The following is a 23,383-nucleotide window of genomic DNA, read 5'->3' on the forward strand; positions in this document are numbered from 1 at the left end:
GGGGGGGGGGCGTGGGGGGGAAGCTCATGGAAGTATACAAAGTAAAAAGAGCTGTATAAAGTATGCCATATGAGTAAGAAAGCTTATTTCTTAAAAAAGAAACATGAGAAGGATAAGGCAGAAATTAATAACATCAGCTACCTACAGATGGTGGGTTGGAATAGAATGAAAGGAAAAAGGGAGGAATCAACACTTCTCTGCATTTGCTTTCTGTATAGTTTTGATTTTAAAACCTTGTTAATGTTTTACATATTCAAAACTAAATTAAAGCAACAAGTATGAGAAAAAAAGAAAATTGAATGCAAACAGAAACCAATTAACAATATTTGAAATTAATGGGAACCAATTAACAATATTTGAAATTAATGGGATAACAACATGGAAGAGAAAGAAGAGAATTAATTCAAGAGACATTTGAACCAATACTTTAAGCCTCCTCAGTCTCCCCAAAAATAGTGAAAAAGAAATCTTAAATTCTACTTAATAGGGCTTTTTTAAAACCATTCATGGTTATAGCAATTCTGAAACTATTGTGATGTATTGTCAAATTAAGCAAACAAGTACATACATTGGTGTTTTAGGAGCCAGAGTTCTCACTGTGAGAGAAAATAAATAGAAATAGGAACTGGTAGGAGACTAAAAACAACACCAAGGTATTTGTTGCTTTGGAATATCTAGAGTAATCCACGTAGATACATAGATAGACAGACAGAAGCAGTCATGCCTCAACAGCAATGAGCAATCTAGTGCCCAGATCATGATTTTTAAATATCACTGTACTAAAAGGAACCAAGGATCTTTGGGAAAATTGCTAATTCCTTGGGCTAGAACCATTAGAATACAAGGTGAACTGAATCATCTTGTTATGCCACAAAATAAGGATATGTTCAAAAAGTGTGGGAATCTGTCAAAAGGACGTGGGAGCTGGCTTGGAGAGGCTTGTACAGTCAAATTGGGACAATATGAGCATCAAGTAAATAATTATATTAATAGATTATATTACCCTTAACAAATTATCCACTTATAGACAAAAAATAAGAGCTAAAGTGATAAAACTTCTAGAAGAAAACATTTAGAAGGAAATCTGTGTGATAGTGGAATAAAACAAAGATTTTGCATAGAGGCTATAAAAACCAAATGAGAACTATATGTGATCCTGGATTGGAAAACAATACTAATAAGGACATAATTGGGCCAATTGGCCAATTGGAATATAGAGTGTGTATTAGGAAATAATATTATATCAGTATTAAGTTCTCTAGATTTGGATATTTTTTGTGGAAAAGAATGTCTTTGCTATTATGACATGGATACTAATGAATTTAAGGGGCAAGGGGTCATGAGGTCTACAGTTTACTTCAAATATTTCTACTGAAACTGCTACTACTAGTATCACCACCACCATTAACAATAATAACAAGTACAACTGTGGCAGAATGTTAATTGGTCAATCTTGGTGAAGGAGTCTCTGTGATTTCTTTTCATTGACTGCTGGCCACACTGTGTGGTTGTCAAATCACATTAATGGTCAGGGGCTGTTGCAGTCAGTCTATACCCCTTGCTGTTTATTAGCTCTGTTTAGTATCTATTCCTTTATTTTCATCTTCTCATGTGCTGGGCTGAGGTGTCATCCAAGCGTTACCCTACTTAAGCTTCACAAAAAATCCTGTGAAGTAAAGATTATTTTCTCCATTTACACAGATGAGAACTGAAATTCCGAGAGTTTAAGTGACTTGCTGGATGTCATTGTTAGTGAGCCACTGCAGTAACTCCCACCCAGGCCCCCAGGCCCGATGATCATTTCACCTCAGTTCAGGCCTTGGAACCCAACATTGGGACCATCGGCAGATGCCACAGAGTCAGAAAGCAAGACAGAGAGGCTTTGCAAGGTTAGAAGGGAGAGCCTTAGAATTCAGCCTTTGTGGGAATTCAGTCATTAGAAAACATAACTTAATAATATTGGAGCAAATGAATATCTAAAGATTTAATGTTCTTATTATTACTTTCTCAAATGACCTGCATTTTTTATTGTTTTCTGTTCATCAGACTACAGGTTAGCCTGACATATGCACTATTATTATTTTCTGACATACGTAACTATCCTTTTGGACATATTAATATACATCTGGGTTTGTGTATTCGTGTGTGTATGTTTTTTTAAGTTTTAATTTATTTATTTTGAGAGAGACAGTGCAAGTAGGGGAGGGGCAGAGAGAGAGGGAGACAGAGGATCCGAAGCAGGCTCCACATTGTTAGCATAGAGTCTGAGGCAGGGCTCAAACTCATGAACCATGAGATCATGAACTGCGACAAAGTCAGCACCACCCATGTGCCCCTATTTCTTTTTTCAGTATCAGTAGGATTATTTCTGTTTCCTTCTTTGTGTTTCCAAATAATAGGGAGTTTAAAAACACACAGATAGGGACACCTGGGTGGCTCAGTCAGTTAAGCATCCAATTCTCAGTTTCAGTTCAGGTCATGACCTCCCAGTTTGTTAGATGCAGCCCTGAGTTGGGTTCTGCACTGACAGTACAGAGCCTACTTGGGATTCTTTCTCTTCCTTCTTTCTCTGCCCCTCACATGTTTGCACTCTCTCAGTCTCTCTCAAAACGAACAAAAAGACACAAATATATGTAGATGGTTAAAATATTTAAAATGTTAGGTTTTTAAAAATTATTTTTCCCATTTAAAAGATGTTTTTAGAACATAGTCTATGACATTCTTTTTTATTTTTAATTTTTTTATGTCTTTATTTTGAGAGACAGAGAGCAAGTAGGGGAGGGGCAGAGAGAGGGAGAGAGAGACAAAGAATCTGAAGCAGGCTCCAGGCTCTGAGCTGTCAGCACAGAGCCTGACACGGGGTTCAAACCCACAAGCCGTGAGATCATGACCTGAGCCAAAGTCGGTCATTTAACTGACTGAGCCATCCAGGAGCCCCAAAGACTGTTTATTTTTGAGAGCGCAAGACTGTATGCACATGAGTGGGGAAGAACTAGAGAGAAGAAGATATAGGATCCAAAGCTGGCTCTGTGCTAACAACAGAGAGTCCAATGCAGGGCTCAAACTCATGAACTGTGAGATTGTGACCTGAGCCAAAGTCAGATGCCTAACTGCCTCAACCACCTAGGCTCCCCATATGACATTCTTTTTTAGCAGCTATAGGGAATTCCATTGTAAGGGTGTGGTATAGGTACATGTGTACATGTATGTATGTATATGCAGGTGTGGCACAGGTACATGTGTATGAATGTGCATATGTGTGCATAGAATTATATATGTGTGTGTGTGTGTGTGTGTGTGTGTGCGTGTGTGTGCCAATAACCAATGCCTTCTACTGGTGACTATCTCTTCCAAGAGCTTATAAGCTCCTGGAAGTACAAGGATCCTATATGATTGACTTTAATTTCTGAGTACCTGAGCAAAGGGGCTAGAACTAATGTTTGCTGAGACACCGTGTTTATTGGCACATAGCAAGTTCTTTACAAATGAGGAGCAGTGGCAAAGAGCATAGGCTCAGACTACTTAGGTTCAAATGCTACTTGCTTTATTTAGTGAGGTCTGGGATGGTTCCTGGAAAAGTTCCTTGGCCTTCCTTGCTTCTGTTTCTTTGTTGTAAGTGGAGACACTGTCAGTACCCTCCTGATCAGGTTCCCTTGCAGCAGAACTGGAGAAAGGGCTTGGGAAGCATATGATTTATTGAGGGAGTACACTCAGGAGACAAGAAGGGAGGGGGGTGGGAGTAAGTCAGGATGTGGTCTCAGCTGGGGTCTAGCTACAGGCTCATTCACAGGGAGCTCATGAGTTGGACCACAAAGCTAGTTCCACCTTAAGGCAAGGGGCTAACTTTCTATGCCGCATGTCCCTTAAGCCACTGTCTACTGAAAGTCATCCATGGCTGGTATGCAGTCTAATCTCCCAGAGTGGCTCCTGTTAGACAGAAAACCATTCTTCTAACACATATTAAGACAGAATTCCTAACACATATTAAGTATTTAATAAAATGATGGATGAATCACAGGTGCAGGGAGGTGGTCTTCTCATCTCTTTGATTAGCCTCTCTGCTCCTTGCTGTCCTTATTTCCTGAAGTAACAAACACTGTTGTTTTGGATTTTATATTCAAATTATATCATATTATATTATATCATGAATTACCATGAGATACTTCAGCCACATTAAGGACTTCCATATTTCTTTTGATGTGCATCCGAATACATGTGGATGAAGCTATGGTAAGAGAACCCAGGAATGCTTGGCCCTCTTGCTAATTATTTCTATCCTCCATGCTGTGATTGTTAAAGAAACTGGGCAAATGATGAAAAATGGGAGAGAACAATCAACCTGCCATGTTAGTAGCATCTGTGTAGAACACAACGGGGTTAATCAGAGAAGCAGGAGCATGGAGCGTGCTATCTAGTAAGTGGTTTACTGTGGGCACCTGCCCTCATACAATATATAGTGGTAGCCGGGTGACCATCTGTCTGAGGCTGTTGGCTCTGCTTCTGGTGCCAGACCCAGACATTGCAGGGCAGGCCATCAGGAAGGATGAGCTGGAACCCAGTGGGATGAGCTAGACCCAGGTTGTTTCCCACTGCTTGGAAACTTCGATACTAGCGGTCCTGCAGGAGCAGCTGGTGCTGGTCACAGAGCTAAACAGGCACCTGGCTCAGGAACCAGAGAAGCCGAAGGAGGATCTGGTGGCAGCTGCAGGTCCCGGGGACCCGGCTGCCCCACTGCGCCAGCAAGGTGAGCCCGCATATCTCCCCAACAGCTCTCTGACCTGAGAGTGCAAAGAATAGAGAGGATGTACTGACTGCTCCGCCTCCACCCTCTGAATCATGCAGAAAAAGTCTCAGGAGGTCCACGTAGACTCAGAAGGATGCGTTGGAGGGAAGTCTGGGCCGTTGCAGTGGAACACCAATTGCCACACTTGCTGGCAGTATCAAAACAAGCTCAGGTGAAAAGCCTGTGGTCAAAATGGGGCTTTCCATCTCCCCACTATGTACTTCTGAATCCAAGGGCTGGGAGTCTAAGAAGAAAAGGACCAAACTAGAGAATAAGAAGGCGTAGGAAAGGCCCCTAGTGTACAGCGCCGCTCCGCCTCAGGGAGCCAGGGAAACAGGAGATGGCCGCTAGGCAGCTCTGAGGGCCAGCCCCTGTCTAACGAAGCTTAGCGCACTGGCAAGAGCAGTTAAGAAATACATGCCAGAGTGAAGGGGACCGTATGATGCATAAGCCTTGTCTGGAATGCGGACCAGGTCACTGATACCTTCCCTGCAAAAGTATCTAATAAGTACGCCTATGGGGAGGGAGAAGGCTGGTGCCACTTTCCCTTCAACACCAAGATGTTTCTAGAGGTATTTTTGTGTTTTTATAGGAAAGAAACCAGGACTGTTTAAATGAGTAGTCGCATGAGTCCAACCACCAATGGCTACAGTGATGAGGCTGTACCCACAAGACTACACCTAATTTGCAGTGTCACCCTTGTGATTTGTTTCAGAGCTTTTCCTGGCTCCGGAGCCCCACCAGGCTCCTGGCCAGGGAGGAAGGTTTCAGAGCCTCCTGGAAGTTACTTGTTAAGAAAAACAGAGAAGAGAGAAGCGGAGGTGTATCTCAGGCTGGGATAGGCTCTGGCAACAATCCCAAACACCAGTGACTTGAAACTAGATTTGGAGCCTGTTCATTCTCCTCGTCCTTCACAGGACAGTGGTGAGGGCTGTGCTCCTCAAGACCTCTCAGAGTCCAGGCCGACAGAGTGGCCACCATCTCAGGGGTTCCGGGTATGGCGGAAGGTTCCAGCAATGGCCCCCATGTGATCACACCTGCTCCTTGTGCCACCTGACCTCTCAGCCAGGTATTCCCTCCCACGGTCAGCCATCACACCAGCAGGGTCTCACATCTGCATTTACATGACCCTTGTCACTTCTCACCACTTTATGTCACTTCCTTGGCTACTGCTGGTCATATGACAATGCCCAAGCACAGAGGGCCATGAATTGGTGTCCTACTGTGTGCCCAGAAAGCCAGAAATATTAGGAGAGAACCATCGACTCCTACAGAGATGCAGGAGGAGTTTGGGATCCTGTTCAGTCCGGACCTTTGGGGCCTGAATTACAATGACTAAAGCTCTCTTGCTCCATGCCCCATTCTATACAAGGGAAATAAATACCTCTCTCCAAGGCACTGCCTCTTCAAGACAATCTCCTAAATCAAGGCCTCCTTTGCTCCTCAGAACTCACAGGATAAAATCCAAATTCCTTGTGTTGTGTCCATTCCAACTTCTGCTCTATCTGTGCCCACAGGAGGATTCCTTCACACATGCCAGGTCTTGCTAAGGGGACTAGTGGGAGACAGAGACCTTCCCAGGGACTATGAGAGGACAAACTGAGGGAGCTCCGTGGGTGAAAATCAGGGAGAAAAGACAATGAATGGAAGCTCAGTCTGATACCAGTGTCTGGGTACATACCATGCAGGTCACTGAGATGGGCGTATGCCAGATTCCTAGGCAAAGGGGCTTACTGCAAAGACCAAAAAGAATTATTTTTATTAAAAACTATCTGAAAGTTCAAGGCAGCCTTGTTGAGAGTATAAAAGATGGGGAAAGAGATTACCTCCCTTTCAGTGGGGAACCCAGGCATCTTCACATTGGCATGTTATCAAGGTCAGTAGTATTGTAGGCTGGGACCCAGCTGAGCAGCCTTGGTGCAGTGTGGTTTTGGCAGATACGGGTGGGTGACAGCATTGGGGGCTTTGATAAGGAAGGAGCCCTGCTGCCTTGGCGATGGTGGTGAACATCAGAGGCCGTGGCTGTACATGTGCCCATGGAAAGATAGAGCTGGTAAGGAGGAAATGGGCATTCCACAAGGCAGCAGGAGGACTGGGTTCCTAGGGACACAGAGCAGCTGCTCTGAGATCAGTCAGAAGTAGTTTATTCCTCCACTGAATAGTTATAGACATTACTGTTTAGGTAGTAAAACAAAATGGATAGTCCCTGACATCATGGAGCTTACACTCCAGTGGCAGAGACAAACAAGCAACCAAAAAAACCCCCCACTCAATTTAATAAATATATAATTAAAGGGATGTGTGTACATAATTCTGGATAATGTATTCAGATGGTGTATCTGGATAGAGACTTTATATTCCTCAACTGTGAATCTGAATAGAATTACATTATTATAATCCTGATGTTTACTCCGAGGTTATTGCAGCCGGGAGAGCTTCAAGGCCATCTGCAAGACCGCCACAACTCTCATAGGCTCCTCAGATCTTGACTATAAAGGGTGACAGGTTCTCTCAGTTGATAAAGAGGAGGAAGTAGGCTGAGATGAAGCAGGGCTGGGCCAGCGGACTCGTGCTGCCATCGCCAAGGAGGGGCTATAAAAGCTGCCACTACGATGGCTAAAGAGACATTTGAAATCTTGTCCCGGTCCCGGTACTAGTGTCTAAAGGTCTGCCCAGGTGGATAACTCTGATCACAGTTAATCTCAGTGACAAGTGGGCAGGAGATGGTGGTGGTAAGAGGATCTAGCCTGGACTAAGCAGGACCGTGCCAATGGCAGGTGCCCATAGGAGTCCAGTAACCTGGAGTGTAGACAAGTGCTGAAAAAGTTGCCAATGAACGTTCATTCTGTGAATATTTACCAAGATCCTGCTACGTGACAGACTCTGTGCCACTTGTTAGGAATGCACTCTCAAAGGACACTTCGCTTATGCAGCATATATTCCACCAGGTCTCAGCCCAGAGAGCTTTGGATTCCAGATCTGGTTGAGAACTGTAGCACAAAGTACCAATCAGGTTTGGTGGTATAGACTGGTCAGATATCCTGGGGGGTATCTGCAGTTTTATAGCCCCACAGAGAGATGCTGAGGAGTCCATTCAGGTGAAAGGATTGAGGCAGAAGGTGAAGATGGAGTCCTAATATCATCAGAATTGGTTTTCATTAACTCAGAGCAAGAATGGGGGTATAATCTGCAGAGAGGCTGAAAGGTAAGCTGTCCACGGCTGAACAGGATTGAGGGCAGCCAGGGGCCACACAATGTCCCTGAATATGAAAGCAGCTGGGTCACCACATCATGTGGCCAGCCGCCAATGGAGAGGAATCATAGACTCTCTGGCCCCTTTGGCTCTGACTTCTTCCTTTACTCCCGTTACCAACCCCTTCTCCCCACAAATATATCATGGGCATGTGCCTTAGACAGGATAGCTGAGTTCTCCTTTTTTGACTCCTGGCTCCCTGTTGGATTTAGCTTGTATTCATTTGTGGGTTCTTTAGGCTTTTGACCACTTGGAGTAAAATTCCTGGTTTGCATATTCTTGGCTCCAAGCTTTCATGTCCACATGTCTGGCCTGCATCCTGGTCAAACCCACATCAGCAACCTTTAAGAAAGGCCTGATCATTTTGCCATGAACCCACGGCTCCAGGGGCAAGCCTGTTGCTATGGCAACGTGGAAGATCTACCAGGCACACGCTGTCACTCTGCTTTGGGACTGTGAGGTCTCAGGGAGGGGAACACCAGCCTCCTGAGGGAGATAACGACCCTTGTGGGCCAATTACCAGAGGAGAGGGCAAAATGCTTCCCCAACCCGGCCCTAGCAGGCCCTGTGGCTTGCAGTCACTCCTCCCAGGGGCCCCTTCCATTCCTGCGCCTGGGACATTTGGAGGGAATCCAGAGAAATTGCCAGGTTTCATTATGCAGCTTCGAACCCCCATGGTGATTCTCTAGAGAGGCTAAAAGGATGACATTTCTCTTGTCTTGCTAACTGAGGATGTGGGTAGCTGATGGTTCCACACACGCAACCTGGTAATCCCTCCGGGAAGATAACACACGTTTCTACTCTCAAGGAGACTTGGAGATCAAATCCATCACGTGTCTCATTCCTGTTTGCACTTATCAAGGTCCAGCGTGTAATCTCAACCTCCACGGGCCCATGCGGTCATTTGATCTGCTTCCACAATCATTGTCCTGAATCTCTGCATCCTTCTCTCCCAGCCTTCCACCCATCCTCTCCTTCTCATTCTCTTCCATTCTCTTCTGGCCCTTGAACCCTTTCTCCAAGACTAGCAAGTTCCCCTGCCTGCTAAATGTCTTCAAAGCACTCCCTTACCCCTTGCCTTTTATCTTGCTAAAGCTGGCCACTTCCCTGAGGGCACTATTTCCTTTGCACCCTCCCCTTGAGGTAACTATTTTCTCCTATCCCTTGTATTTCAGAACGAGGTGGATTGATATCTCTATGGTGAGTCTAATTAATTACAAATAATAGAAAAATCAGCTAGCACTGGCTTAATGAAGCAGTGTTCATCTTTCTTCATATAAGCAGAAATCTGGATGTAGACGGCTGCTGAAATCGGCTTGGTGGCCAGTCAAAAGGAGGACTCACATCGCTGTGACTGTCTTTGCTTTTTTCTCATATTTACAACTGCTTAGTCACAATATGGCCACTGCAACCCAGCCATCATGTCTGAATTCCAAACAAGAAGTCGTGATGTTTGCATCAGGAAACAAAAACATTCCCAAATTGTCTAAGAAAATTAAGCTTATATTCCATTGGGCCACATGGCCTTAATGCAGGGGAATGAATCTGGAGGATTTAGGTGGCATTCTGCACCCCAGAACAAAATCAGAATTTTGTCAGTAAAGAAGAAGAAGGATAAAGATATCAGGCTGAGAACAGTGTCTGCACCAATGTCACCCTCACTCTCTCACAGTGCATTTCCACTCTCCTCTTTAAAACCTTGTTTCGGGGTGCCTGGGTGGCTCAGTCGGTTGAACATCTGACTCTTGATTTTTGGCGCAAGTCATGATTCCAGGATTGTGGGATGGGGCGCTCCCTCAGGCTCTGTGTTGACAGCATATTCTCTCTCTCTCTCTCTCTCTCCTCTGCTCATGCATGTGCACACATGCTCTCTCCTTCTCTCTCTCAAAATAAATAAGTAAACTTCAAAAAAACCCAACTCTGTTTCTTTGTACTCATGGCATTTAGATATTCTGCCTTACCTCCTGTTGCTGCTTCATCTCCTGGGGATCCTCCCATTCATTATGTGCATTGACAATGAGCAAAAATCCCATTGCTCCATAGGGCAACCCAATTGCTTGCCCCCTTCACCCAAGCCTTGATTACTCTGGATGACACCCAGGTGGGTAGCCTGTCCACCATCGCCACATAGGTGCTCAACCTTCTTTTCATCATTAGTGATTTCCTCTCCTCTTCAGCCATCTGCTCCCATACGAACTCCCCAGGTATTGTAATGCTTCTCCTCCAAAATGGCTAACTCAGGCACTCCTTTGCTTGACTGTAACCACACCTTCTTCCAGGTGTTTATTCAACTGCTCTCATACCAACTCTTCTTTAAGCAATATTGGCATTGCTGTTCCTCCTCCATCTCCTGATCCATCAACCTTGCCTTTCTATCAGCATGGATTTCATGAGTAGTATTTCTGTAACTTCCTTTATGCCCTACATTTCTCTACTCCCATTTCTACTCCCCTAAACTTCCTTGTCCATCTGTTGCCTCCATTTGTCTCAGGTCTAAACCTGGATGAACCCAACTACCTGTTTCTCTGTGCCTGCAGCCAAGCAGCTGAGCATTACCCAATGGGGCAGATTGATTTCACTATATGTTCCAGGTCATTAACTTCAAACAGGTCCTCTCATACTACACAAAAATCTTCTACAATTCTCTGTTTCTCACTTTCCCATTTTTCCATAGTGACTATGGAAACCTTCTCTTTTCCTCAATCTTCCAATCTCCCTTTCCTTTTTTCTTCTTTAAGCAGATGATCTTATGCCATATTAGGGAGAAAAAGAGGAGCTTTTTCATAGGAATGAAATCGGAATAGGAGTTCACATAGGAACTCTCTTAACATGTACCTGTCCTGGGATCGTTTTCTCCTGGTCTAACAGCAGAGCTGTCCCACCTTCCCTCTAAGGAGAATATCCTCCTATCTTTTAGGAACCTTACACTATCATCATTTCTTCTTTTTTTCTTGTGTATTCAACCTTTTCCTCTCACCTAATCTTTCTCATTTTTTTAAGTTTATTTATTTATTTTGAGAGAGTGTGACTGGGGGAGAGGCAGAGAGAGACAGAGACAGAGAGAGAATCCCAAGCAGCCTTTGCACTGTTAGTGTAGAGCATGATGTGGGGTTCAAACCTGTGAACCGTGAGATCATGACCTGAGTTGAAATCAAGAGTCAGACCCTTAACCAACTGAGCTACCCAGGTGTCCTGAATCTTTCCTATTTTATTTATATATAAATTGAAAAACAAAACAATCAGGGGTTCCTGGGTGGCTCAGTCAGTTGAGCGTCCAACCCAACTCTTGATTTTGGCTCATGTCATGAACCCAGGGTCGTGGGATGGAGCCCCACGTCGGGCTCTGTGCTAAGCATGGAGCCTGCTTGGGATTCATTCTCTCTCTCTCTCTCTCTTTTTTCTCTCTCTCTCTTTCCTTTTGCCTCTCTCCCTGTTTTCACTCCTTCTCTAAAATAAAAATAATAGAAACAACCACACAGTCATAGTCTACGTCCAGCTTCTACTTGATCTCTCTTCTCACCATCACAGGTCAAATTTGTAGAGAAGTCTATACTTTTTGTCTTCATTTCTATATCTACCAACCTCTAGCCCCACAGTTCTGGCTTCTAGTCCACCCATAACTAGCATCTTTTACTGGAATTATGACTTACACTTATACTAAAACCAGTATTTCAGTTTTTCTCTTTCTTGATCTTCCCTTACTTCTTTGAAACACTCTTCTACTGACTTACATGATTCAACTCTCTCCTGGCTTTTTTCCCACCCCGCCAGCTGTTCCTTCTCTATCTCCTTTGCAACCTCATCCAGCTCTACTTGTCTGATCAATTATAGAGATTTTCAAGACTTTTCAAAAATCTCTCTTCTTTTACCTCACATTTTCTAAGTGGGTATCAATCTCAAATTTATATTTTTACTTCAGACTTTTCTGAGCTTTTGACCTATAACATCTAATTTTTAACTTAGCATGTTTTCTTTTTTTTTAAGATTTTATTTTTTTAAGCTAATCTCTACACCCAATGTGGTGCTCAAAGCTACACCCCAAGATCAAGAGTCACAAAGCCACCATCTGAGCCAGCCAGGCCCCCACTTTAGCATGTCCTCTATATAAAATATTTGACTTTATAAAGGAAACCTGTATTAATTATCTGTTGCTGTGTCACAAAGTATCCCAAAACTTCCCCCTTAAAACCATAAACAGGTACACCAGGCTGTCTCAGTTGGTAGAGTTTGTGACTCCTGATCGCAAGGTTGTGAGTTCAAGCCCCACATTGGGTGTAGAATTTACTTGATAAAGGAAAAATAAACATTTATTAGCTCATAGTTTCTGTGGGCTGGCAATCCAAGTGTGGCATGATGAGATCTTTTGGTTCAGTCAGGAGGCTGCAATGAAGGTTGTGGTCAGGCTGTAGTCATGTCAGGACTCAAATGGGGGAGGACCCACTTTGAAGCCCACTCATGTGGCTGATAGGTCTCAGGTCCATTCTGGCTGTTGCTTGGAGACATCAGTTCCTTACCACAGGGCTTCTTCACAGAGCTACTTGCAGCATGGCAGCTTACTTCCCCAGAACAAGGATTTCGGTGGGGGTGGGGAGGTGGGAGGGTTAGGGTGGGGGTGGGATAGAGAGGGGTGAGGAATATGGAAGTCACAGTCTCTTTGTAATCTAATCTCAGAAGTAAATTCCCATCACTTTTGTTTTGTTCTATTCATTAGAAGCAGAACACTAAGTACGGGGCACCTGGTGGCTTAGTTGGTGGAGCATGTGACTCTTGGTCTCAGGATCGTAAGTTTGAGTTTCATATTGGGCACAGAGATTACTTAAAACAAAACAAACCAAAACGCTACATCCAGCCACATACAAGGGAAAATAATTATATAAGGATGTGAATACCAAGACTCAGGGATCCCTGGGGGTTGTTTTAGAGGCTGGCTACCACATGACCTCCTACTCCTCATCGTGTCCAAACCGAACTCTTGCTCTACTTACCACACTACCCCCATCAGAGGACCAGAAACATGGCTCTCCTTTGGTTTCTCTTTCTCAGTAGCTGACACCTTCATCGATCCTGTTCTGCAACCCAGAAACCTAGGAGTCTTCCTGAGCCCTCTCTTCTCTCTTCCCTACACCCCCATCTGATCATCACCAGATTCTGTCAGTTTATTTCTCAAATATCACTCTACTCTGTCCACTTACCTCTGCCACTACCGCTCTCAGCCTAAGAGAAGCAACCATCATTTCCTGCTTGGACTTGCAATTGCCTGCTAACTGGTCTTCTAATACATGTTCTACGATGCAAAGTGATCTCTTCATAATATAAATCTGACTGTGACATCCTTCTGCTTACAATTATTAAATGACTTCCTGGGGTACCTGACTGGCTCAGTTGGTAGAACATGTGACTCTTGATCTCAGGGCTGTGAGTTGGAGCCCCACATTGGGCATGGAGCCTACTTCAAAAAAAAAAAAAAAAATGGCTTCCCATTTCCTACTGGATAAAGACAAAATTCCTCAACAGTTTATACTGTCCTACATGGTCTGTGTCTTCATCACCTCCCAGACTCACCTCACACTGGTCTCTCCTTTTCCCTCTTCTCTCCAGGCATGCTGGCTTTCTTTTAGTCTTAGTAGCCACAGGGTATTTGCAAATGCTGTTCCTGCTTAGAACATTCTTCCTTCCTTTTTGTCTAGTTAATTCCTATTCAATTTTTAGGTCTTAACCCAAGAATTTCTTACATGAGAAATCCCCCTTCTAGAATCTCAGAGATTTATGTCTTTCTCCTTGACCTCTTGTCATAGTTACAATTTTATATTAGTTTATGTGATTATTTGTCTTTTCTATATTCTGTAAGTGCCATTGATTCAGAGTCATGTCACTTTGGTATTCCCAGTACAAATACCTGCATAATATATGCTCAATAAACATGTGCTAAGCAAATGGAGTTTCTTGACCACAGCTGTCCCCAAATGGGTGCAGCCAAAGGCTTCCTGGCTTGGCCTGGTGGGGATGACTGGGCTACTATGTGATTAGATCCCACCTGCTTACCCAGGGTGCTGAAAGGCTGAGTTCCAGATACAGATCTAGGAAAGTCTCACTACAGGTTTAAGGAAGGAACTGGCCCAGATCACTGATCTGGGTGGCCAAGCCTGCTTGATTGACTTTCTTATTGAATTAGAGTCAAAGCATCACAGGCTATCCAGCCAGACCTTGTTGCCTATTGGCCCTGGCTAGATGGGATTTGTTGTGAATGGGCTACTGAGGCTTGCTGGGGAATGGACACTGCTTCCTTCTTTCAGCATTAGTGAGGAGCAGTTATGGGCCCACCATGGCACATATGACCACTTCTTTGTTCCATGACTTCTTTCCCTAGAAATGACACAGCCTGCTGGTAACAGGCGGTTGCTGGCTTTGCCTGTGAATCCTGTCCTTAGTTCCTTCTAAGAGTAGGTTGTGCCGGGACTATGATGGTGTCCCTGTGGGACAGATATGGGAATGGTTCTTATTCCTGCTGCTCTCTACCAATTGGTTTACCCCACAGCGAATCAGAACTTCCGAAGCCTCCATCTCTGGGGGCACCTACAGTCTTACTTAGGTACAAGAGGTGGTAGAGTTGAAAGCGACTTTTCAACAACTCAGACAGGCTTAAGCAGGGTATTTGCACCACCCTGCCCCTGTGGTGCTCCCATTGTGTAGGAATGGGATTCCCTCTGACTTTAAAGAAGAAGAGGTAAAAGTATCCCTGGGTGATGGCCCAGTTGACTTCCCAAACCGAGCCCACATGAGCCTCCATCCTTTCAGCACTTTATGAGAAAACCTTGATTTTTAAGACTGAGGAGTTCAAATTTTAGATATTTAAAGTAGTGGGGATTTAGCAAAGAGTTGCAGCAAGGAATGGTGTAGTGCAATGAGGATTTTTGAAAAATTAATCTGGACACCTTGTGCATTGGATTCCAAAAAAAGAAGTAGCTGGGGCAGAGAGACAAGCTAGGGTATAAGGATAATCCAAGGCAAGAAATGTGTTTTTAAGAAATTTTTAATGTTTTATTTATTTCTGAGAGAGAAAGAGAGAGACAGTGTGAACAGGGGAGGGTCAGAGAGAGACGGAGACACAGAATCTGAAACAGGCTCCAGGCTCTGAGGCTACTGTCAGCACAGAGCCCGACCCGGGGCTCAAACCTACGAACCGTGAGATCATGACCTGAGCTGAAGTCGGACGCTCAACCGACTGAGCCACCCAGGTGCCGCCCCAAGGCGAGACATGTTGAGAGCTAGGACTACAGCTATGGCTGAGGGATTACTGAGGACTGGATGTATTAGAGCTACCTGGGCAAGTATGAATCAGTAGGCCTTACATGTGGATAGAGATATAAGATGATTCTTTACTATAAAGTTGGGAGATGTCTGCCCTCTATTTGCTCTGGCATGCATATGCACTGACATGCCATTGTCTCCCACAGTTATCATAACCATGTTCCCATTTACCTAGACTGACAGCACCCAACTCCTACAGGCTCCCTCGCTTATTCGACACACTTCTCCATCTTCATTTGCCACATTCTTCCTGTGACATAAGTTTTATATTCACTTTGCAGCTCCACACGCCCCAGCTGTGCTCAAGAGGTGTTCACCCTTCTCTCCTGACCCCTGGAACCTCAGCCACCTGGTCCTGTCCTGCCAGCAGAAAATAGTGGCCAGCTGGGGGCGCCAGCGATGAGCAACGGAGACAGTAAATTCAAGTTCAAGGCATCTTGAGGCAGAGGAGTCTGCTTTGAGCAGCCATAAAGGGAGGCTGGAGACCCTGGGAGCAGCCTGCATTAGAACAGAGGCAAGAGTAGACTGGCTGGGTCAGGCTGAAAGCAGAGAGGGAGATGGGTGAGGACAGAGTTTCANGAAAGGAGAGGCCTGAGCCACCGCCTTTATCAAATTATTTGTGGTCAGTTCAAGATGAGACAAGCTCTGGTTTTCCTGTTTGAAGACACAGCGGGCATTCTGCTTCTCTTTTCTTCCATTCTCCTGCTGACCATTTCAGCTTCCTGACAGCAACTTGCCAGAGTGGGAGCAGAAGAAATGAAGGAAGATGAAAGTCAAATGTGTAAATTTTACCATTTGTTAACAGCTCAGCGGAGAGGCACAGTGGTGAGGATGTTGGGGAATTGGAATCATTTAAAAATACTAATAAAAAAGGCTATTATATAAAGGAATCAGATAATTGATTTGCATACTATGCATCAAATGCTACTGAGACCAAAAGATTGGCAGCATTTGTTTTTTATTGCTTAGAATTTAAACTTTAGATTTAGCAAACAGTGGATCCCAACCTGTCTTTGATACATCTGGTAGCTGGAGGGAAAAGAGTTTATTCTTATGTAAAATTTGATCCTGTTACGTTTAGTTATCATTTCAATCTGTCAATATGTTTTATGTAATGTCCAGTTTCTCCCTGTCCAATATATTTTTTAGGCTTTCTTGCTCTGTGTAACTATAGTAGGTATATAAGGAAGTGTAAGAGGGTGTCCCTAGACCTGGGAAATAAATACTCCTCTCAAAATGGAAATATTTCATAATTAATAAATATAAGTTCAATTTTCCTCAGAAGTACCCCATCCTAAAGATGAGTTTTAATTTCTAACTAGTAAATGATGAAGACTGGATTCTTAGACTAGTTAACAATAAGGAAGCAGTAACCTAATAATCATGTAACTGAACATGAGTCAATCTCCTGTGTGCTCTTGCTTGCTCACTCTCTCCACAGGAAAACCTGAAGACAGGCCTGGCCAGCAGGTCTCTACATAATAGGAATCTCACTCTCATGAGCCATAGGAGGTAGTCAGGTGAACAGTTCTCTGAGGTGAGCTGGTCAGATGCTGCTGTGACAACAGGCTACACTCAAAGGGGCAGGCTGGTTTCAAGTCCAGCAGATCGAGATCATTTGAGAATGGGGACCCACTGTGGGCAGAGTTTTCTAGAGTCCAGAAGTGGCTGTATAAGCCTGAAACAAAACAAACAAACCTAAAAGACATGTTTGTGGGCCAGCAGGAACCTCTGGTATAATAAACAGTAAAATGCACTGGGCAGTAACAATCTATCTGTATATCCACCAAAGGGCCCAATAGAGCCCATGGCTTCTGTACTACTTCTGTCACAAGGAAGATGACTTCCACTGTGGGTCAGTCTGAGTAAACAATCCTTGGACATTATCCAATTCTTTGCTTTAATTTCATGCTCACTGAACAAATCTCTACGTACTATTTCGGTTTTACAGCAAATTTTACAACTAGCAAGGGGGGTAGGGTACCTGGCTGGCTCAGTTGATGGAGCATGTGATCTTTGATCTCAGAGTTGTGAGTTTGAGCCCCATTTTGGGTGTAGAGATTACTAAAAGGAAATGAATAAAATAAAAAAAATCTCCACAACCTTGAAGGGGGGTGATCTGAGTAAGGGAATATACCTATTTTAGTCCCGAAAAGACCAATTGCTGTGTATCCACAAATTAACATTCTGCTCTTCTACTGATCCTTTCTTGGGTTTGTTTAGCATTTGTTTGAGCCTTGTCGAGCTTTAAACAGCTCAGAGTAAGCTAATAAAATAAGATTCTGGTGCTGAAAAGCTGAGTATGTAACCATGATCATCAGCGACCTAAATTTGTGTGTCACCCTACTGTCCCTATATCAATCAGCAGGCTTTTTTTTTTTTTTTGGTACATGCAGTGGCAACTATTGGCAGGTGAATGAAGCCATGGATTTAGCTTTGTAATTCAAAACTCTCTTATCTCATCCTTTGATTTTCAGCCCCCACATTTCTTTTTTCTATGTCCTTGTCCCTCCTGACACTTCCATTTCTCTAGCGATGAGGTGTTTTGGGGGGTTGTCCATGGTTTTCCCAAGTTGTCCTTACTTTTCTTCTTTACATCTTCACCTTCCTCCTGTTTTATGACTTTTATTACTTTTTGTTTTTGTAATTTGGAAACTCACCTGCCTCCTCAGTGATCTTATTAAGATCTCCTATGTTACAGGTTCACTAGCACTGAAATGTCCCTTAGAGCTGGGCTGACCAATAAGGTAGTCACTGGTCACATGTGACTACTGAACATGAAATTGGCTGGTCTGAAATGAGAAGTGCTTGGAGTACCTGGCTGAGGAGTGTATGACTGTTGATCTTGGGATTGTGAGGTTGAGCCCCACAATGGATGTAGAGATTACTAAAACTAATTAATAGATGAAATGAGATGTGCTTTAAGTGTAAAATGCACACTGAATTTCTAAGATTTAGGATAAAGAAAGGATGTAAAATATCTCATTAACACGTTAAAAACATGATCAATATTTTGGCCACAGTGGGTTAAAGCAAATGTATTTTTTAAAAAAATTTTAATGTTTATTTATTTTTTGAGAGAGACAGACAGAGTGTGAGTTGGGGAAGGGCAGAGAGAGAGGGAGACAGAATCCAGAGCAGACTCGATGAGGGGCTCGAACTCACCAACTGCAAGATCATGACCTGAGCTGAAGCTGGATGCTTAACCGACTAAGCCACACAGGTGCCCCAAAGCAAATGTATTCTTAAAATTAATTTCACCTATTTCTTTACCTTTATAATGTGGCTCCTAAAAAATGTAAAAGTACATACTTGGCTAGCAATATAATTCTGTTGGCAGTGCTGCCTTAGGGAGCCTTAATGTCTACATCTCTACAAGTGGCCTAAAGACTACATGAAAAATTCCATTTGGTTGGAATGTCCCCAGATTAATCCCCCGTTTCTCTTTTCTCTGTCCTGACCTACCTTCTCAAGTCATTCTCATTTCTCCTTTTCTTTAAGAGGCTAAAAGAAGGGGAAGAGTTTTCTTTTTTGAGTCAGAAGTAGGCACAGGACAAATACATTTGAATGTAATGGGGATATAAGGAAAACTGAAGGTAAGCAAGACTGCCTGTAGACAATCTGTTAACAAAACACAGTAATATATACACCTGGACAAGCATCAGTCCCACGGGGAAACCCAGCAACTGTAATTACTTCACCTACAGGCACTACACTGAGAATTGTTTCTTTCCACTTGAGTGGAAGCCTGCTCTATACTAGAGCAAGCTGTCAGGAGTTTTGCTTCTCTTATACCAGATCTGTCTTCTGAGGCTTACTTTTCTATGTGTTATGTAAATGATAATTAATACATGGAACACACTGACAATAATGAGTGGAGGTTGGAGAGTCAGAGGGATCCAGATTTGATCCTGGCTTTTCCACTTGCTGACTCAATGGCCTTATGCCAGGTACTTCACCTCTGGAGCCTCACCTGTGAATCTGTAAAATAGAGATAATAGGATGACAGCCTCCTGGTGGGTCAGCACCTTTCCTCTGCTCCTAACTATTTTCCATTCTCATTTAGTGGAAACCTACTCTGAAATACGATTCTATGTTGACTTTTGCCAGAGAAATCTTATTCCTCACCACAGACAGACCTTGTGAAAGAAAAGAGCTTTGAGGGGACCACTGGCCTCGGCACTTGACATTTGAAACACTGCAGTTTGAATGAACTTGAGGAATTGGTCTGTGACCGAGACTGGAGAACATTCAAGGTGAAGAGCTTTGGCTTGCAGAATGTGTCCATGGTGGGCAAGGAGAGAGAGCGGGTGAGAAAATGCTTATACTAGAATATGTGCAGGCAAAGACATCTGTGTATTTCTTGCAGGCCAACTATAGAGAAAGCCAGCCATGAGCTGTCTTAAACAGACTGTCCAGAACTACAAAGGGAGTCCCAGCTATGAGGGGCTCCTTGCAGAACACTGAAAACTGGGGCTTGCAGAAGGAACATTATCAGTTAACGTGATTCCTGAGGCTAACAGATCTTTGAGGAGCCCTTGAATGTGACCTAGAAAAAAGAGTCAGCTTTTAAACATTTGTCAACCCACAAAAGCAGCCCTAGAGACTGAGTTTCATACTTGAAGGATAAAGTCCTATATGCTTAAAATGGTTTATCGTTACTCCTTATCTGGCCACATGTCAATCCCTTTCTTTCACCAGGTGTACTAAACTTCTTCAGGTGCCTGAATTCACTTCTGGCTAGCCTGTGGTCTAGACTGGGACCTGCCTGGGGAGCATTTGGTTTTCTGAGTAATTCCTTTTCAGCCCAAACTGTTCCCAGGCCCAGGGCATCACTAGCCAATTAAAGATAAGATGCTCCTGGGGCGCCTGGGTGGCTTAGTCGGTTAAGCGTCCGACTTTCGCTTAGGTCATGATCTCGCGGTTCGTGGGTTCGAGCCCCGCATCGGGCTCTATGCTGACTGCCAGCTCAGAGCCTGGAGCCTGTTTCAGATTCTGTGACTCCCTCTCTCTCTGACCCTCCCCTGCTCACGCTGTCTCTCTCTCTCTCTCCTAGAAATAAATAAAAAAAAAAAATTAGAAAAAAAATAAAGATAAGATGCTCCTTACAGGAATAGAGACTCACATTATTCAATAAGAATTTGTGCCTCTCTGCTGTATTAAACAGGATTAAGATGGGAAATTCATGCACAGCATAGATCACAGGGGCTTCCGGGTTAACTGTCCTTAGTTTCAAGACTAACCTAAATGGAAGGAGAGCAAGAGCATAAAGTGGGGATGGGAGAACAAGACGATTCTGTGACATACCTGAATGCATGGCAGTAAATGATGAGCTATTAAAATGAGAATTAAGTGGGGGTGCCTGGGTGGCTCAGTCAGTTAAGTGTCCAACTATGGCTCAGGTCATGATCTCACAGTTCATGAGTTCGAGTCCCGCATTGGGCTCTGTGCTGACCTCTCACAGCCTGGATACTGCTTCGGATTCTGTCTCCTCCTTTCTCTGCCCCTCCCCCACTCGTGTTCTCTCAAAAATGAATAAACTTTAAGAAAAATCTTCTAGGGGTACCTGGGTGGCTCAGTTGGTTAAGCGTCCGACTTTGGCTCAGGTCACGATCTTGCAGTTCATGGGTTCTAGCCCCATATCGGATTCTGTGCTGGCAGCTCAGAGCCTGGAGCCTGTTTCAGATTCTGTGTCTCCCTCTCTCTCTGCCCCTCCCCCACTCATGCTCTCTGTCTCAAAATAAAAACTATTAAAAAAGGAAAGATTCCTTGTTTATAAAAATCTTCTAAAAAATAAATAAAAATGAGAATTAAGTGCTAAGGGCCCTGAGAGAACCGACAAATCACCCTGTGCCTCAAGAGTTTGGGATGAGCCTTGTCTAGACTGTAAGGGTGGTCCCCAGGTGGCTATTGGAAAATGAAGCATCTGGGAATTCCATGCTTAGAAATAGGAATGAGAACTAACCGGGGTGAGGGATTAAGGAGGAAAAACTGGATTGGTGGATGAGGCTGGATCATGAAGGACACACGTGCTGGGATGATGGAGCCAAATGCCCATGTGAAGTCCATGTAGTAAAAGAATGATTTTTGAGTTAGTGTCTCAGTGCATTAACGTGCTCATTTGTTTTCCCCCATGCCAGACTGTCTCAAGACAAGGGAGTTAGGGAGACCAGGACTCTTTTTCACAAACACTTGGGACACATTACTAACACACTTTGATTTTAAAATAAAATCTTAGGGGCACCTGGGTAGCTCAATTGGTTAGGCATCCAACTTCAGCTCAGGTCATGTTCTCACAGTTTGTGAGTTTGAGTTCAGGGCCTGGAGCTTGCTTTGGATTCTGTGTCTCCCTCTCTTTCTGCCCCTCCCCCGCTCATGCTCTCTTTCTCTCTCAAAAATAAACATTAAAAAAAGATACAATTTGGAGCACTTCAAGTTTTTCCATTGTGGAGGCCAGGTAGAGAGACTCTTGCCTAGGTATTCCAAGGGAGGAATTTAGATTACATCTATCAGACTAACACAACAGCATGACTTATCCCTAAAGTACCACCAGTGATCTACCCACCTACGTACCCACCCACCCACATACTCACCTATCATCTATTTTACCAGCCAACAAACATTTTTTTAAGTGCCCTGCAGGTGGTGTTCTATGCTTTGTGCTTAAGTTGCAACAATGAGTAACATGTTCTTTCTAGTGCATGTCAACTAGTTGGGGGTGGGGGTGGGGGGGTTGATGAAAGAAGAATGGAAAAACTTTGATAATTGTCACAGCCAGGAGGTGAGTACTTGGGAGTTCATTATACCATTTCTCCTGCTTTTTGTTCTTTGATGATTTTCCTAATAAAGTTAGATAACTCCTTTTTCTCAAGAAAGGAAGTTAGATTTGATTGATGCCTTTGTCACAAAGGCAAGCTTGGCTTTGAAGTTACACCCAGGGTATTAGGAAGAAAAACCCTTGGAGGAGGGTGCAGAAAGTGCTCAAGAAATGCCTTCTGGTGGAGGTTACTGTTCTCTAAAAGTACATACTCACATTGAGTAAAGACACCAAAAACTACAGGCCTGGCTTGACCTTAGGCTGCGTACAGAAGAGCTAACAGATCCGGGTCAGGAGTGAGAAACTGGCTTCTACCACATTCCATACTCTTATCTTCTACCCTTTCTTCCTTCCCTTTTGCTTCAAGTCGGCTGAGGTAAGTAGATAATTTAGATACTGGGCAACACCTGAGCACCCACTATATATATATGCCAGCGGCTGTTCCGAGGCTTTGGATTCGGCCCTGAGTATACCGTTTTATAGAAGGTGGAGCCGGGAGTCCGGAAATTCCCCAAGGTGTGGGGGACGTGACACAGGCAGGCAAGAGCACTTCAGGAACCTAGTCCTTCCAACCTCAAGTCGTGGAAAATAGGTCAGAAACTTGGGATCAGGCAGAGATCGCTTTGTGGCTTGGCACAAGTCACTGGGCCTCGCTGAGCTGACTCGATTTCTCCATCTATAAAAAGGGTACGGTAAAACCTGGTAAGGTTTTGCTTTTTTCTTTAAGGACCAGAGACCTTTAAACTGTCAAGATCCTGGCGCGAAAGGAGGGCTCCATAAATGGCAGCCATCATTCTTGGACGAGTGCCGGCACATCCTCCGGGCGCGCCTCCCGCGGGGTCCCTCGGGACCGGCCGGGCCCGCCCCCGCGGCTCCGGTCGCGCAGTGCTCGCGGCAGGTGGCCCAGCATCTCGGTGCCCACGCCCCGGAGCGAGCGGGCGGGTTGGATGACCAAGGTCTCCCCTGGAGGATCGCCTCCCTCCCTCCCTCCGCACGCCCGGCGCAGGTGAGGTTTCCGGCCCAGGCCACGGGGACGGCGACCCCGAGAAGAGGTCGTGGCAGACAGCGCGGCCCGCGGCCGGGAGAGGGGGGCTGGGGGCACCCCCTCCCTAGCCCAGTTTCACCCCAGGACCAACCCCGGCTCCGCGGCCCGCGGGCTGCGCGCTCTGCGGCTGCGAAAACCCGGAGGCGCGGATCGGAGCGCGCTCGCAGCCAACTCCTC

The 23,383-nt window shown here is 44.5% G+C and overlaps 1 protein-coding gene and 1 long non-coding RNA gene across 2 annotated transcripts in view; both read left to right on the top strand.

Annotated features, from left to right (window-relative positions):
• The window catches only part of LOC144233109 (uncharacterized), a 66,673-nt gene extending 50,768 nt beyond the window's left edge, over window positions 1-15,905 (top strand). Inside the window, exon 3 of the long non-coding RNA XR_013335593.1 lies at window positions 15,626-15,905. This is a non-coding gene — a long non-coding RNA (uncharacterized LOC144233109). The remainder of the gene's footprint in view (window positions 1-15,625) is intronic.
• A 7,144-nt stretch (window positions 15,906-23,049) lies between these two features.
• Window positions 23,050-23,383, top strand: part of MED12L (mediator complex subunit 12L) — a 325,934-nt gene continuing 325,600 nt past the window's right edge. Inside the window, exon 1 of the mRNA XM_077765916.1 lies at window positions 23,050-23,167. The gene's annotated coding sequence lies outside the window, so the exon portion shown is untranslated. The remainder of the gene's footprint in view (window positions 23,168-23,383) is intronic.

This window comes from Crocuta crocuta, unplaced genomic scaffold, assembly GCF_008692635.1.
Source record: "Crocuta crocuta isolate KB4526 unplaced genomic scaffold, BGI_CrCroc_1.0 scaffold54, whole genome shotgun sequence".
Classification (NCBI taxonomy): Eukaryota; Metazoa; Chordata; class Mammalia; order Carnivora; family Hyaenidae; genus Crocuta; species Crocuta crocuta.